Raw genomic sequence first — 14,931 nt, 5'->3', positions numbered from 1 at the left:
GCTATGCACCATTTCAAAAAGCAGTGAAGCCCTGCACTGAGTGCATGTAATTCACCACTTTCATCCACTGCATTTTGAATTATGTTTTCTGCAGACAAAGATTAAAAATTCAGATCAACTTGTCCAGAAGAATGTGAAATTAGTTATTTTTTTTACAATAAAATGAAAGCTGTTGGAGCTGCACTGTGAAACGTAATAGCTTTGTGCATGTGTGTGTGTGTGTATATGTGCATGTGTGCAGGCAAGGCACGTACAATATATACTGTAAGTATGCTGAGAAAATGAATCTTTCCATGGCCTAATAAGCTAAATAACAGCTTTAATTTAAGGTAAGTAGGCTGCAGTTCTCAGTGAAAATTAAAAGATCAGCTTTATCATTCGGTGTGAAGGGCTCCACAGAATCATGCATATACTGAGCAGAGACATGACCCAGATGCTGCCTGTAAAATTAATGAGCTAATAATGCATTAGGTGCCTTAGCATTTGCAGCAGTTACAGTAATGTGCAAACAGAGAGATATTTCAAATCTTGGTAAAATATGGTGTTAGACCCTAGACTTCATGTAAGAACACGAATTAATTAATTTGTTATGATCTAAAAGCATCACAGTGTGTTTTTTTTTCCTGTTGCATCATATATCCTCAGCTTCAGGCATGTGCTTTCAAATGCTGCACATACTGTTACCACTGTCCTGAATCATAACTGTGATTGATGAACAGTTAAGCCACGATGGATTTTGAGAAAATAACGTGTTAATGAACGCAGCAACACACAACGCATGATTCTGTTTCTTTTCAAAGACCTCGACTACTTGGCTTCCTTGCAGAGTATTCACAAATGCCAAAAGCACAGTGGTAGAATGATGCTATTGACATGCAAATGCCTGGTAGTTGCAGAGAAGTGAGAGGTGCCAAAGTGTATTGTTGTGTGACAAGCAGGATTTCTGAATACATAGTTGAAAGCTGAGATGTACACGAGTGCGCTTGACACAGCAAAACCCACAGCATCTATTTTTTTTATAACATAAAAAAAAAATGCATAATAGATTCATGAGCATTATGGCGCGGGCCCTATTTACAGAGGAAGCACAGGGTTACTGTAGCCTAATGACAACAGATTAAATGAGGTCTGTCCACCGTACATGATGCCTGGAGTTTTATGGGAGCATAATTAAGTTTCGAGCCAATCCAACAGTGATGTGCTTTTAACTAAAGGTCAACAGTAAACAGCAATGTGAGCCACACTTGATTACTATGTATATCACAACATCAAAAAAGATGCTGCTGCACTAATGAGGGGGTGACCTTCATCTTCAGCGTAAACAAAGACCAAACAAACACATGCTGAACCGCATGGCCAGTCTCAGCCATTAATAAGAGCTGTTTAAGAAATGAATAACATTTTAATATTCATTATGTGACACAGTGTTTGACATTTCAGAGAAAGCCTGGTTTGCAGTGGAATGCTTTTAAATTATGAAAAGGAGATGTGAATGTAAATAAAGATATTTGCAGCATCAGCAGAGCCTAAATGCTGTAAATGCTACAATGCTACAAAATAGCATAAAAAAATACAAGTTTTAGTTTTCACTTCTGTCAAATAATAAATAATCTATACTGTATTAAGAATGAAAAATTTGGAAATGTAAATGAGGTCTGAGCGTTTAAATCTTAATTCATCACATTACAGGCTCATTCAGAGCTACATCCAGGTGGATTTAGAGGAGATGTAGGAGGATTAGTGAGGTGATATCAATCACCACAGTTGAACTGTCCCCTTATCCAGCACCATCACAGTCCCTGACTGCTTTTCCCATTGATCCCACTCGGGCTAAAGGGCTGGAGCTGGAGCCATGGATTTCCCTTTAGAGGACCTGAAAGCTTCAGGAAATAGATAATTAAAAAAAAAAATCTAGGATATACTCAAATTTATCCTTGAATTTAGAAAACAGCTAATCAGAAATTCAACAAAGTTTCTGGTGCACCAAGAAAGATGTCCTAGAGGGGAAAAAAGCAGCTGCTTTTCCTCCAGTGTCTGTATAGAAAAACATGTTGCATGTTCACATTGATATTCTAGATATTATTAGTCAGGCCAGAGAATCCACATGATGATGAGCTCTGAGGGACATTTTAAATGACAGTGCCCTTTCTTGAGGGGAGAGAGTAAACAATAGAGGAGACCGAAGCTGTCTTGTTTCTAATACTCATCTGCATTCACTGAAAAAAAAAACAAGTGTAACTGAGGGGCAAGGCCGGGAAGACAGAATGTGTGTGGGGGGAGTGTAAGGCAGAGACATGCTTCAATATCACACATGGAGTAGGGAACATTGTCCCCTGACAACAGTCCTTTCGGCTCGCCCTGGCAGATATGTCTACTCTCCATTCACTATTTCTAATCCTGTCTGAAAGCCTATCTTGAATGTCAGGCTTCTTCCTAAATTTGCTCGTGTTCTTAGTGATTGATTAAAGTACTGTAACCCAGCTTTATCAGACCACCCTGAACTCTGTATTTCTGCCAAATCTATTAGGTAATGCATCCTTTGTTATTGCACTGGTTGGTCTTTTCTCTTTTTTCTCCCTCCCCCCGCCCCCCATCTCTCTTTGGGGAAATGCACAGATCCATTTACTATGATACAGAATACTCAGTCACACCTGGCTCTGTGATAGCGCAGCAGCCTTCAGATCAAACAGTGGAGCGGCCTTAAGCTCACAACAGTTTGTGACAAATGTGGCATCCTAATTCAATATAGCATTATTCAGTGAAATTGGCTTACATTTATCACCAGAGTCCAAAACAGTGTGTGCAGGAAAATACTTAAAATACATTTCATAATCCCCATTTCTCCTTTTCTAGCTTTTGACTGATGCCATGCTGGTACCAGAAACACGTCAATGTCCCCTGACATTGAGCTAACAATATGGCTATAATTCATGCGCTCTAATGCTGTAATATCCCCCATGCCATTGCACACAGAGGAGAGGAGAGGTTGCCCTGATATTACTGCTGACGCCTGAGTCCTAGACGTTGCACTTAGAGTGTCTCCTGCAGGACATTATTCAAACACACACACACGCACTACAAAGTCCATGAGACAAGAGTGGGCCACTACGGTACCAACCGCACACATCCTCAGACACTGCGGCTTACCGAGGGTACTCAAGGTCATACAGTGAGGCGCCACACATACAGGATGTCACCACTTTCTGAAATCCATGATATTTTATCAAGATCTTCTATTATTGTAAACTACAGCTCTGAATTTAGGTTAGCCTGCAGTAGAAAGAAAAGACACTCTGCATACGGAACTCTGAGTATGAATTAAAATCCCATTTGTGTACTTAAAACAGAGTAGAAGACCACATTAATGACTCTTAGAAGTAGGCCATGTCCAAACACTGCAGGCAAATCTGGCCTCGGGTTGTCTGCACTTCCTCAAAAACTGCACACAACACGCACTGTATCTCTCTTCCTATTCTATGCCTACTTAGCAGCAAAGAAGCCCAGAGCAATACCAACACACACTGTAGATACATTGTTTAATTGTGATCGTGCATAAGGATTTTACACACAACGCAACACAGCAAGATCAATACAATTTTGCTTTTATGAGAAAACAATCCCACCCATCTGCCTCTTTCCAACCTTCTTCGTAATGTTCTTGTTGTCGTCGAATGCTTTCCCTGTTCCATGTTTCATTAGCAACCGGAGGGGGGAAAAAAAAGGTTTTCCTCTAACATCTGGATGTTAGCTAGCTTGAGTGAAAAGTCATATCAGATCAGATCCCGCTACATCAAATGCAACTTGAGGGCACATTATTTATTCATTTAGCTGCTGACATCCAAACCATGCCCTAAACGGTGACACTTTGAAAACTATTCCTCTGTGCCTGAACTGTGCCGATACAAGAGCAACTAGCAGGGGCTCGCAGAGGGAAGGGAGTTTTATGTTCCTTTTACCAGGCATGAATGTAGAAGAGACAGAACAACGAGGCCATTGTTGTTTTCCAGCTGAAGAGCCTTGGAGCTTCTGCGAGGAGCAAACACAACAATGAGAGTGCCTCCATGCCTGCTGTACAATTTCATGTGACTACAAGGCCTTCCTGCAATTTTCATAGATACTAAAAGCAAAGCCCCCGGAGCCGAAATGGTATGTCACCTATTACCAATATTTACCCCTGCGGTGGACAGAAAGACTGGCTACCATAAATACTGGCTTGTGTAGGTGTGTCTCTGTGTGGTGGAGTGTATGTTTGTGTGTGGGGGTGATTTGTATTGTCCTTTTCATGTTTTATGAGTTGGCAGTGAAAAAATGCTGAGATAAATCAAGGGAAAATTTTCACTCAGCAGGAATAAAATCCTTTATTCAAAGCTTGTTTGTACTATATGATAGCAGCAAACTGCAATGCTTTAACTTTTCAGGAACAAAAGCATTTGATATAATAACTAATGTTTTTTTCTAGCTCAGCACAAGACTTATTGTAATCCACAGATCTTTTTTTTTTTATCTTGTGGATAATTTAAAAAGTATCTGTATCTGCACCCTCGGGATAACCTAAAGAGGGGGCATGATGGCGAAGATTGCCCTCTGCCTCCAGAGGTTAGCATTAGCAACTTGGTATGCAGACATACACCATGACGGAAATCCATAAGTGATGGATACAAAGAAAAGGTTTTTAGTGGAAAGAGAGGAACCGCCTCTGCACAGGATTAAGTTCTTTAGATCTAATGATGAGAGAGGGCCTGTTTTTATTTGTTTTCAAACAGGCATTTTGTTGCTGATGGAATAGCGGCTGTGTTCTGTCTCTGAGGGTACAAATGCTCATCAAAGACCTGGCTTTGTCAAACAATCCATAAACTCTTAATGCCACATACCATCAGATACTTACTAGGCAAGTTCAGAGAAAGAGCAAAATCAATGAGAAACAATTTACCACAATTTACAATGTGATTATACAGTAGTGCATGACATTTTTATATCAAACACTTTTGGTGTGTGATTCCAAGCTGCATTAAGGGACAGCTCATGTTTTGGGAAGTTAGCCCCTCCAGCTCAAAATTCTCGCGCTTCCTATCAATATCTGTGGCAGAGGCTGCCAGAAGATTTGGTAGCTCTGGATGCCCGGGGCTGTAAATCTGGGCCAGGGGTTGTGTGGGATGCTCAGATAAATGGGTTGGGCTTTGTTTTATTGCAACACTGCTTGTCTTAACTTTCTGTGTCTACCAGGGATTTAGAAAATTTGCTACTGTCCTTGGGCCTCTCTCTGCAACAGCAGCTCTGAGTCGGGTTTGAGTCAGCCCTGGTGCCCCGAGATTACATAAATATCCTCTATGAGCCATTCACCACTATATCCATGCTCTACTGTTTTGGTTGCTTTTTATCTGTAGCAGCATTTTGTTTTTGCGTGGGTATGGGGTGCAAGTCTCAGATTAAAAGGGAAACTGAGGATCCACGTTTAACCCAATTCGACAAGTCCTTTCACACTGTGTTGAACAATTAAATGCAAAGAGTAAACATTTCCTCAATGGAGGATATGTTGCCTCTGCTCCGGACCTTTGCTAATGGATTCGACTAGAAAGACCTTTACATGTGATGCTACTGTTTGTCATTCATGTGCAGCAAAGCACCAATATGAAGGAAAAGTGGGCCACAGAGACACAAAGCGCAATCGTCCCTGAGGATATATGTCACATTTACGACATCTTTTGTGATAAGGTTTCCTCATTCGTGCTTCCTAATGTCTTTCAAAAAGCACAGTGGGAAACAAAGGCAAAGATATGGCTTATTAGGTCAGTTCTGGATTCCTTTTTACACACTGATCATGGATCTGCTGGATAAATCACATGGGTATCATTAGAATCAACCCTGAGGAGTCTTGGGGTGCAGTGTGTAAGTGTGCGTGTGTATGTGTGTACGCTGGCTAATGACTTTCCTTCAGGTGTATTTTCAATCAAGTAAAATGGTGTGTAGCAGTCTAGCAGTCCTCCTGAAAATATATTTTGCAGTTCTGATGCCTTTTGCACTGTAAAATTCACAATGCTTCTTCATTTCAATAATTTATTTCGGATGTAGACTTGGGAGATAGCTTGGTCATACAAATCAAGAGGAGGTTCAGAGAATGTAAATTCAATATCCTGTTTGGTGAATTGTTATTCTTCAGCAGCAACAGCAAATAACTCCATTCGACATCCCATTAGTTAACATATTACTGAGTGCCAGGCTACCAAAAAGCTTCAACAATAAATGCCTATTGTCACCGTTTGCTTTGGAGTTAGGGGTTCTGTAGAATTTTAAATGCATGAAATGTGTGTGCAGCAGGTTTTGGACTGGAAGAGGATGTGATTAAAGAGAATAAGAGATGAGAATGCCAGTAAATTCTGGGGTGTCAGAAAAACGTTGAATCATTTAGTTATTTTCAACATGGCAGGGAGATCTGGCTCAATCAAAAATCTTCACATAAAAGAGAGAGCACAGGAAAAACTCCAGGATACAATTCAGTAGCATTTGTATTCTGCTTGTACTTTGCGTATCGCTGTAAAACAACAACAACAACAAAAAAAAAGATAGTAAAGCCATAGTTGTCCGCAGCATGAATAAAACAAACATGGGAGATTTTTGTTTGACTGGCTTTCTCCAGCCCAGAGCTCACTTGTCAAAAGGCTTATCCAGGCTTACCTTTCTCCAACCTAACCATTTTCCTCTTGTTTCGTTTCAATCTCACCTCTTCCTCCTGTCCTTGCTCTTATCCTCTCTGATCCCTTCTCCATTCCTGCTACTCTCACAGAACCATTTCTATCCAACAATATCATTTCACTCTTCAGCTTCAGGACTGAACTGCCCACCACTATTATATCATTCAACACCTGTACTTAAACCCGGTTGAAATTCACAGTGAATGCAGGCCGAAAGGACCTATGAGAGAAACTACAACTCTGGAGTCTCTCGCCGCAAATCTACCTTCCGGTTGTAGTCCCTCAAGACACTGAATACATGTGTCTCTTTCCAGGTTTTCACTGGGCAAGACAAACATCAAGATGTATTTAAAATGCCACGCAGCCTATTAATATTCATGGTTCAAATTGCATCCCACATACAGTAGGTACAGCATTCTACAAATCATATGCGATTATGGATTTTGGAGCATATCATTTGGGCAGTTATAGCAAAATCCTCAAATCTGTGCTACTTAAAGGATCAGAAAAGTGCCTCGAGGATCCCCTTAGTCTTATGTGTTCGCCCACATCACCAAACTCCTCAAAAATTGAACTTTTCTTGATTAAAAAAACCTCAAATCAACAAGACACTCATCAAAATCCTGAGCCCTTCCTCTCATCCTCATTTTTCCACACTAACCATTGTCATAGTGACCTACAGCCACCAATTCATCAGAGCTGCCATCTTGGGAGAGTCAGCCACAAGACTATTTCTGTAATGACCCAGATTTTCAGGTGAATCTGGATCTGTATCAATGTAATGAGCTGTAGCATGTCATAGAGAACATGATAGGTGAAATAAACTCTGTTTAGCATGGGTTTTAGAGCCTGATATGTTTTGTCACAGAATATTTTTTAATAATCAATAAGCTAAATGTTCTATTACTAAAGCTCCCAGAGCAATGCAAAGCGTGCATCTTGCCTTTAAAACACAATCAATGCCAGAAAAAAATCCCCAGTCTAATTTCCTTTCTTGGTAATTTTGTCAGATTAATATCAAGTCAATTTCCTGGAGCCTGTTCTTACACAAAATGATGGCATGATGATGGTATCATTGGAAGAAGGCTATAATTGTGGAGGATGGCTCCTTTTGGGAGGAATATGGGCACAGATGGGCCCTGAGCTTGATGGAGGAATTTCTCTGTCCTCAAAGGCTATCAGGAAGCATTGCCAAGCTGGCAAGAGATATAAATAGACTACAGTGAGGAGCAGGTCTACATGTAAGCACCAAAATAAACCAATCCCAAAGCAGGTATCCTATTAAGGTAGATGGTTTACAAGGTCATTAAGGCACATTTAAAAAAAGCTTCCACATCATAAAACTATTAGATTTGGTTGCTTACTAATTGCTGATCCATATTTATTCCAACTCAGGTTACTGCAGGCTACAACTACGACAGGACACGCTGGACACCAATCAAAGGGCTGACACATACACAGACATCCACTCCATCAAATTCATACCTACAGGCATTCAGAGTCTCCAGTCTACCTGATTTGTATGTATGTGGAATGTGGGAGGAAATGTGAGTAAAGATGCAGATGTAGCTACCACTGGACACCAAGGACACATATTTACTATTGTTTGCGGGAATTTGGGTTTTTTTTAATAACCTGAAGAGGAATTTACATTCTTCTGTTACACATGGTGAGTTTTTAGGTCTGATTCTGGTAATAAAAAAGTAAAAGTACATCAATTTAACACTTGAATTAATATAGAAAATTTGGGGGGAACATATTATTTTCATTTTGAGGGGCTAGTCAAATATCTGTGAGGGAATTTGAACTCTTGACCTCAGTGTTTGTGAAATCCTGGCTGCAGCCATGAGTAAAAAAAAAAATAAAAAAATGCTGTGAATGATGGTAGAATACAGGGACAAACCGTGGGCCCTTCTGCTGAGAGGCAACAACGACTGAGCCATCACACTCTGGTACTTTATCTTTATGACACACATAATATTTTTATTCGTTCATCAGGTTCCTCAGTGGTCAAAATAGTGAAATGAATAATACAAGCTAAATAAGCAAGGTCTCTAGCAGCTAGAGCTCTAGCTAAGGTCTAACGCCTTCTCTGTGTGCGATCACAATCACAGATAAAAAAAAAAAGTGTGGTGCTCAGTCTGCCTAAAAACAGAAAATGCCTCTACATTATTTACAATTTGCCTTAAGAGAGATAGAGAGATGAAGCAGCATGACATTGATGCTTGCTCAATAACAGCAGTGATTTGGATAAAGTTAAAACATAATAATAAAAAAAAACATCAATATTTGTTTGCCAGTGTAACAGATGTGTGTGTGTTCGTGTGGAGATGAAACAAGCAACGTCGGAGTGGAAAAAAAAAAGACGATAAATTTGCGACGCAGGGTTCTGTGAGTATACGATGGCCGACTGGTGGCGTTGTGTGTGGGAGAGTGAGAAAAGATCTCTATTAATCTCTTGCATTACTGCAGTCATTTCCACACTCTTCATCACCAGCAGCATGTGCTCTGTGAGATTTAAAATATTTAAATCTGTAATCTGTCAGCATTATGAGGTTAACACACACCCGCAAGACTGGTGTCCTATCCGTCACCATGCTTTCCACTTCACATGGCCCCACATATATATCACAGGGACCTGACGTGGCCTTTTGTAGTTCTTGCTGGAAAAGACTTTGCGGCCGGTATCTGTAATTTCTCAACAGCAGCACAGACATGCTGCTGGACCCTAGAGGAAAATTAAGGGAAATGCGTGCAGCTACAAAAAAAAAAAAAAAAAAAAGAAGCTGCAGTACTGTGAAGCGAGAGGAAGCCTCTAATTGTTTCCCCAGTGTATGTGACCCAGTGACTCTGGAGGAGTTCTGGGTAAACCAGCATTCATTATTGATTTTTAGTGGCACAGACTCATAGTCTTACACAACATGGTCTTATGAGTGGGCCTAAGTGTTTTGTCAGTTTGCTGTGCAGCTGCATTAGAGCCTCACTAATACACCCTCTTTCACCTTTCTTACACATAGTGCCACATTTTCCTGAAACTCTGAATTAATAACTGAGAATGAATAAATTGAATGGGATTAAAGCTTGAACGACAGTGACCCATATATGAATATTAGGTTGATGGAAGACACTCCAACGTAGCCCATTTAGCCAGCTCCATGTCATGTCTTCATACGACAGGCTTTTACTAAGCTCCTTAAGAGCCTGCCCCAGGGGATCTATGGTAGGCTGGAGGTACTGACTCAGGCCTTATCTCCACTAATTTACCCCATGAATTAGACGGGCCCTCGCCTCTGTGTCCTGCCAGACCCACACAATACTCACTCCATGTTAAGAAAATGAGGAGAGAAAGGGGCTTAGTGATTGCTTAGTTGGATAAGAAGCTGGAGAATTGACAGGGGAAAGGCACACTCTGCCACATCAACTTTACCTGGACAGTAACGTTCATCCCCAGGATTTAAAAGTGTTGATTCCCCGTCACTTGTCTGTATATTCTCAGGGTGGATTAAGTGGAATAAAATGCAATTTGAATCATGCGGATTAAGGTGAACTTTTTGGAAACAAACAGGCAGGACTTCACCTCTGTCAGCCACAACATGAGCACAGAATTACTGATTTTTTTTTTTTTTGTTCCTTCTAGACTTAAGATTTTTAAAATTTAAATGAGCTGGTAAGCTCCAGATGTGGACTATTAGAGGACAGAAAGTGCAGAAATGTAGACATAAATTCGAGAGTTAGTTAGTTGTCTTAAAGTGAAAGTGGAGAGCATCACAGTGTGCAAACCAAGCGGCTGCCACAAAATAGAATCAATGGGATGTAAACAAACTTGCATACACTGCTTCAGTGGATTGATTCCTGTACGCCAGAGTTAAAAAAAAGGTCATTCATGTCGTTTGCATGTTCCACATGAATGAAATTGAACTGAGCTTCATCCCAGTCTAAGCTTATGTAAGTCTAAAATACAGCTTTGCATCTGAGAACCCTCTCTCCCTATCATGACAGCCTCTCACTCCCCCACCCCCACCTCTCGCTGTGTCTCTCCATTTGATGCATTTTTAAAAAGTCTTCTTTAAAAAAGGGAAAAACAATCAAAAATAGCTCCTCGCTGCTGCTGCACATCAAGTCACATCTCTGATTTGAACTCAGTAGGCTGCCTGTGCGGTCCGTGTGTTATTGAGTGTAAATCGTCTAATTAATAGATAAATAATAAATAGATAACTTCTGGCAGACAGTGAGTGGAGACATACTGTGTGACATCTGCTTTGTAGTTAGAATGGCGATGTCCAAAAGAATCTTGTTTACTAAGCAGACATTGGTCTTTGGCAGGGAAACCTGTTAGTCAGGGGAGATGTTTTTGGGCCATCAACAATGTAAAATCTCTGTTAAATATGTTATGTGCAGTAGACTTGAGGCATATCTTTGTGCCTAAGGCCAAAACCATTTTGTTAGTCAAACAAAGGCTCTTTCATCTTCTCACAGATTGAACAAATATGTCTTATTCATTATTAAAATGACTGTGACACAAACCTATCTAGTGAATTGTGGCTCATTTCTAGCAATATCTTTAAAAAACACAATAGGGGTATTTTTTCGGTATTTCCGTCACAAAAGGTGTGATTTAATGATGATGAAAGCAAGCCGTCCTGAGCAAATATGAAGCGACAAGTTTATCCTAATTCATTAGTCACTGTTCATCTACGTCTGTGAATGGATTAAGAAAATGCTCAGTCCTCATGCACAGTTTGACTTTAGTTGAAAAGATTTTTCTGCTTTTTGCCTCATCGGTTTTCAGACCTCTATGCACCATTGCTATTGTTTAGGGCAATTAAAACCCTGAGATGGCTTCAAATCATTTACATTTTAAGTGGCAATAATGTGAAGACTCTAAATGATTCTCTTCTCTAGTGCCAACAGAAGAAGTGATAGTTTAAAAGGAGTTTGGTAAGACATTTATACACTGAGTCTTTATAACCATCAGCCATCAAGGCCAATGGAATCATGCTGTTTGCTTGGTAAATTAGTGAAAACTAATCTGCATTAAATCCAAATACTTCACAATAACCTGTTTTGTTTATGGGTGCATGACATTGCACAAGTTGTGAAAACCGTGCTAGAACAATGACAGGCTTTTCCTCGGGTGTAGGATAAGCAGTGATAGGACTTATTTTCAGAAGGTCAGAGGTATCCATTTGGGAAAATATTCAGCTCCCGCTCTTGCTGTTTCAAGACAACATGTCAAACACAATGAAGAATATTAGAAAACACAAATAACCTTCCGCAGCCTCTTTCATATATACAAAACACACCTCGGCATATACACGCAGGAGCACGTGTGCCCACACACCTCCGTCCAGGCGATTGGATGTGAGAAAAATAACCAGAGCATGCTGAATGAGAAAGTGAAGGCTAAAGAACAAGAGGCCTCTCAGGCTAGAGACCAATGAGTGGCTCATCCATGTTAAGACAGGCCAAGACGGACTCAGGTGTATTCATGTTAGGTCAGGACGAAGCCTTGCTGACCTTTCCAGCAGACAGCGAGTCTTGTCGAGCTTTTCTTGAGCAGTCCCGAGACTTGGGGGTAAACAACAGACTAAATGCTACACTTTGAAATGCTGCTAGAAACGTGTGTGTGTTAGTGTATGTTAGTGTGTGTGTGCCTGTCAGTGATCACACATTGACCACTCCTGGATAACCCAGCCCCTCCAGTCCAATCTGCCTAGCAAATGAGCATGTTCGTTGAGCACTCTTCCAGGTAATTACGCTACAAACAGCCAAAACAGAAAGCCTCATTTTTTTGTGGTAAAAAAATTAAGCTGCCATGATTGTTACACAGCTCGAGCATAGCCCCGAATAATTCAGTAAAAGAGTGAATAATGGATAGTAAAACAGCAGGGAACTTGAAAAATAGCACTTTGCTGGACTGGAATACAAACACCGAAGGGCCAGAGAGAGAGAATTCGCAAGCAGCAGCAGCAGCAGAATGCATAACACATGATATTGAAGACACACATTCAATATAAATGAGCACAATTTTCCTCCAAATCAAACCAGAAATCCAAAGACTCCTAATCAGATTTCATAGGGTGGTTTTAAAGGCGCGCAGCAAGATCTAGGAATTCTATGTGTCTGTGTTATTATTGCCCATTAAGGGCTTCTTTCATCAACAACGTGGTATGCATGCCAAATAAAAGGCTGGATCATTTCCTAAATGCTTATGTTTCAGGGACACATTGCTTATTCAACCAATCACCATGACAACTCTTGCTTGACATTTTCTTCTTTCTTTTAGGGAATTCACCTCTCACAGTTAATTATTCTTTCTGCCCACTGACTACAAAGAGACTATTTATCTTGGTAAGCTTGCGCCATGTGTCCAAGAATTTCACAATGTGAGAAAGTAGATGTATGAGGCCTGCAGGGATCATTATGGTGCTTTAAAATGAACACCTCTCCTTCCATAAGAAATCTGTGCATGTGGTTTCGGGATTAACAAAGATGCTGTTTACTACAAAAAAAAAAAAAAATTAGCAGACTCATGGCATAAGTCTAAAAGATCAATGCCTTTGCGTAATGTAGAGGTGGATTTCAATGCTACTATCAGAAAGCATGTCAGAGATAAGTAGGCATGGAAATAATACCTATATGCACCACATTAATTAAAGATATGACTCAAGTTCAATGTGTTTGTCACTCAAAATGACACAAAGCTCTGAACCTCCTGCATTACAATTAGGCATTTAAACTGAGCAAGCTGTGTATTCACCAATGAACTTTAAAGACAACCAATTCATGTGCTTAACTTAAAAATAAGAATTGGATATTGGGAATCCCCACATATACGCCTGTGGCAGATTATCCTCAGTACAGCTTGCCACAAACTCTAGTGGCAGATCCCACTCGCGTTATAAAATCTTAAATCTGATGTCATCCTGCGCGGTTTTGAATTCTTCGTTTCATTTCCGTTATTCTTCAGAGCTTGCTATTTTTCCATTTGCCTACAGCGAGTCACCTGGCTATTTCATTTCTGTTAGGGGGGAAGAGCGAAGAGAGAGAGAGAGAGAGCTTGCGCGTCACTGCTCCATCACAAGATGTCTTTATGCCCAAGTAACAAGTGCTCTGAACAAATTATCCCAGGCGTTTATTTTCTGCATTGACGTGGGCAGCGCAGGGTGTTGGAGCATGATACATGTGCCAGTGTGCGCACAAGGCGCAGTTTTCCCAGCCTCTAATAAAGACTCCGGGTAGTCCGTTCAAGTCACAAAAATCCAAATGCGTTTTGGAAGTAGCCTGTCTATACGTGCTTCGTGCCAGTTTACAGCGCTGCGTCGAGGTAGCATTGCAAAATAGCCTGCCACTCTTTCTTTTTTTCAGAAAAAAAAATAGAGATGCAAGTCATGTAATTTCAATCCAAGTAGCCCGATGTGCCAATTTATCCCGGATCCTTTTAAGTCACTCACCACGCAGCCTTAAGATTTTTTTTTCCACAGCTGCTTATCAAGTATCATGAAATGACTCACCTGCCTTGCCGAGATGTAAATCCCCCCATGCCTTGATTTCTGAAAATAAAAAGCCGGGACAATGTTTCACTGTTTCGGGGTCTTCACTTGCAGTCGGGTATGTACTCCAAATATCCGTATAGTCTGCGCGCTGCTTATGTTTTTCGGGAATGACCTTCCTGTGAAGCGTTAACGGCTCTCATTATCCTCACTCCTCTGTCATTTTAAATGTATTTCTCCCGTGTTTGTTGTGTTTTTTTTTCAGCGGGAAGCGCTCCTCCTATAGTCCTGGTGCATTTTGACGCTTTTGCCTTGACTCTAGGGCTCAACGCGAGCTTCGCGAGAGCGCGCTGCGCGATCTCGGCCTGGATGTTGGGAGCGCCGATTGGAGATGGAGAGGAGAGTTACTAGGTAACCAAGGGCACACGCATCATACATGAAAAGGAGTAGAGGATTTATGCCTCGCAACTCTGCCTTCTCTGACAGCTCATCAAAACTGGGATTTTGTCATATTTCACAAAAAACACTATATCATCCAAATAAAGGATTCTTTCTAGTGCTACAATCTGGTCCTACGGGGAAATTCTTACACAGTTATTACATTTTCTTGGAATCTCCCTTTAAATCAAGATAAAATACTAGTAAACTGTTAAGAGCAGAGAAGACTGTAAAGGACTTTTATGAGGCTGAATATAGTGAATGAATGAAGAGGAGGCAAATCCAAGGTCTCCTCATGCTGCATAGTTTAG

The 14,931-nt window shown here is 40.7% G+C and overlaps 1 protein-coding gene across 1 annotated transcript in view; it reads right to left on the bottom strand.

Annotated features, from left to right (window-relative positions):
• nlgn3a (neuroligin 3a) overlaps positions 1-14,560 on the bottom strand; it is a 114,770-nt gene extending 100,210 nt beyond the window's left edge. The window contains exon 1 of the mRNA XM_067598938.1: positions 14,204-14,560. The gene's annotated coding sequence lies outside the window, so the exon portion shown is untranslated. The remainder of the gene's footprint in view (positions 1-14,203) is intronic.
• Between the last annotated feature and the right edge of the window lie 371 nt (positions 14,561-14,931).

The sequence above is a fragment of the Thunnus thynnus genome, chromosome 9 (assembly GCF_963924715.1).
Source record: "Thunnus thynnus chromosome 9, fThuThy2.1, whole genome shotgun sequence".
Lineage (NCBI taxonomy): Eukaryota > Metazoa > Chordata > Actinopteri > Scombriformes > Scombridae > Thunnus > Thunnus thynnus.
Note: the sequence above shows the minus strand (reverse complement) of the source record. Positions and strands in the feature narration are given on the sequence as shown.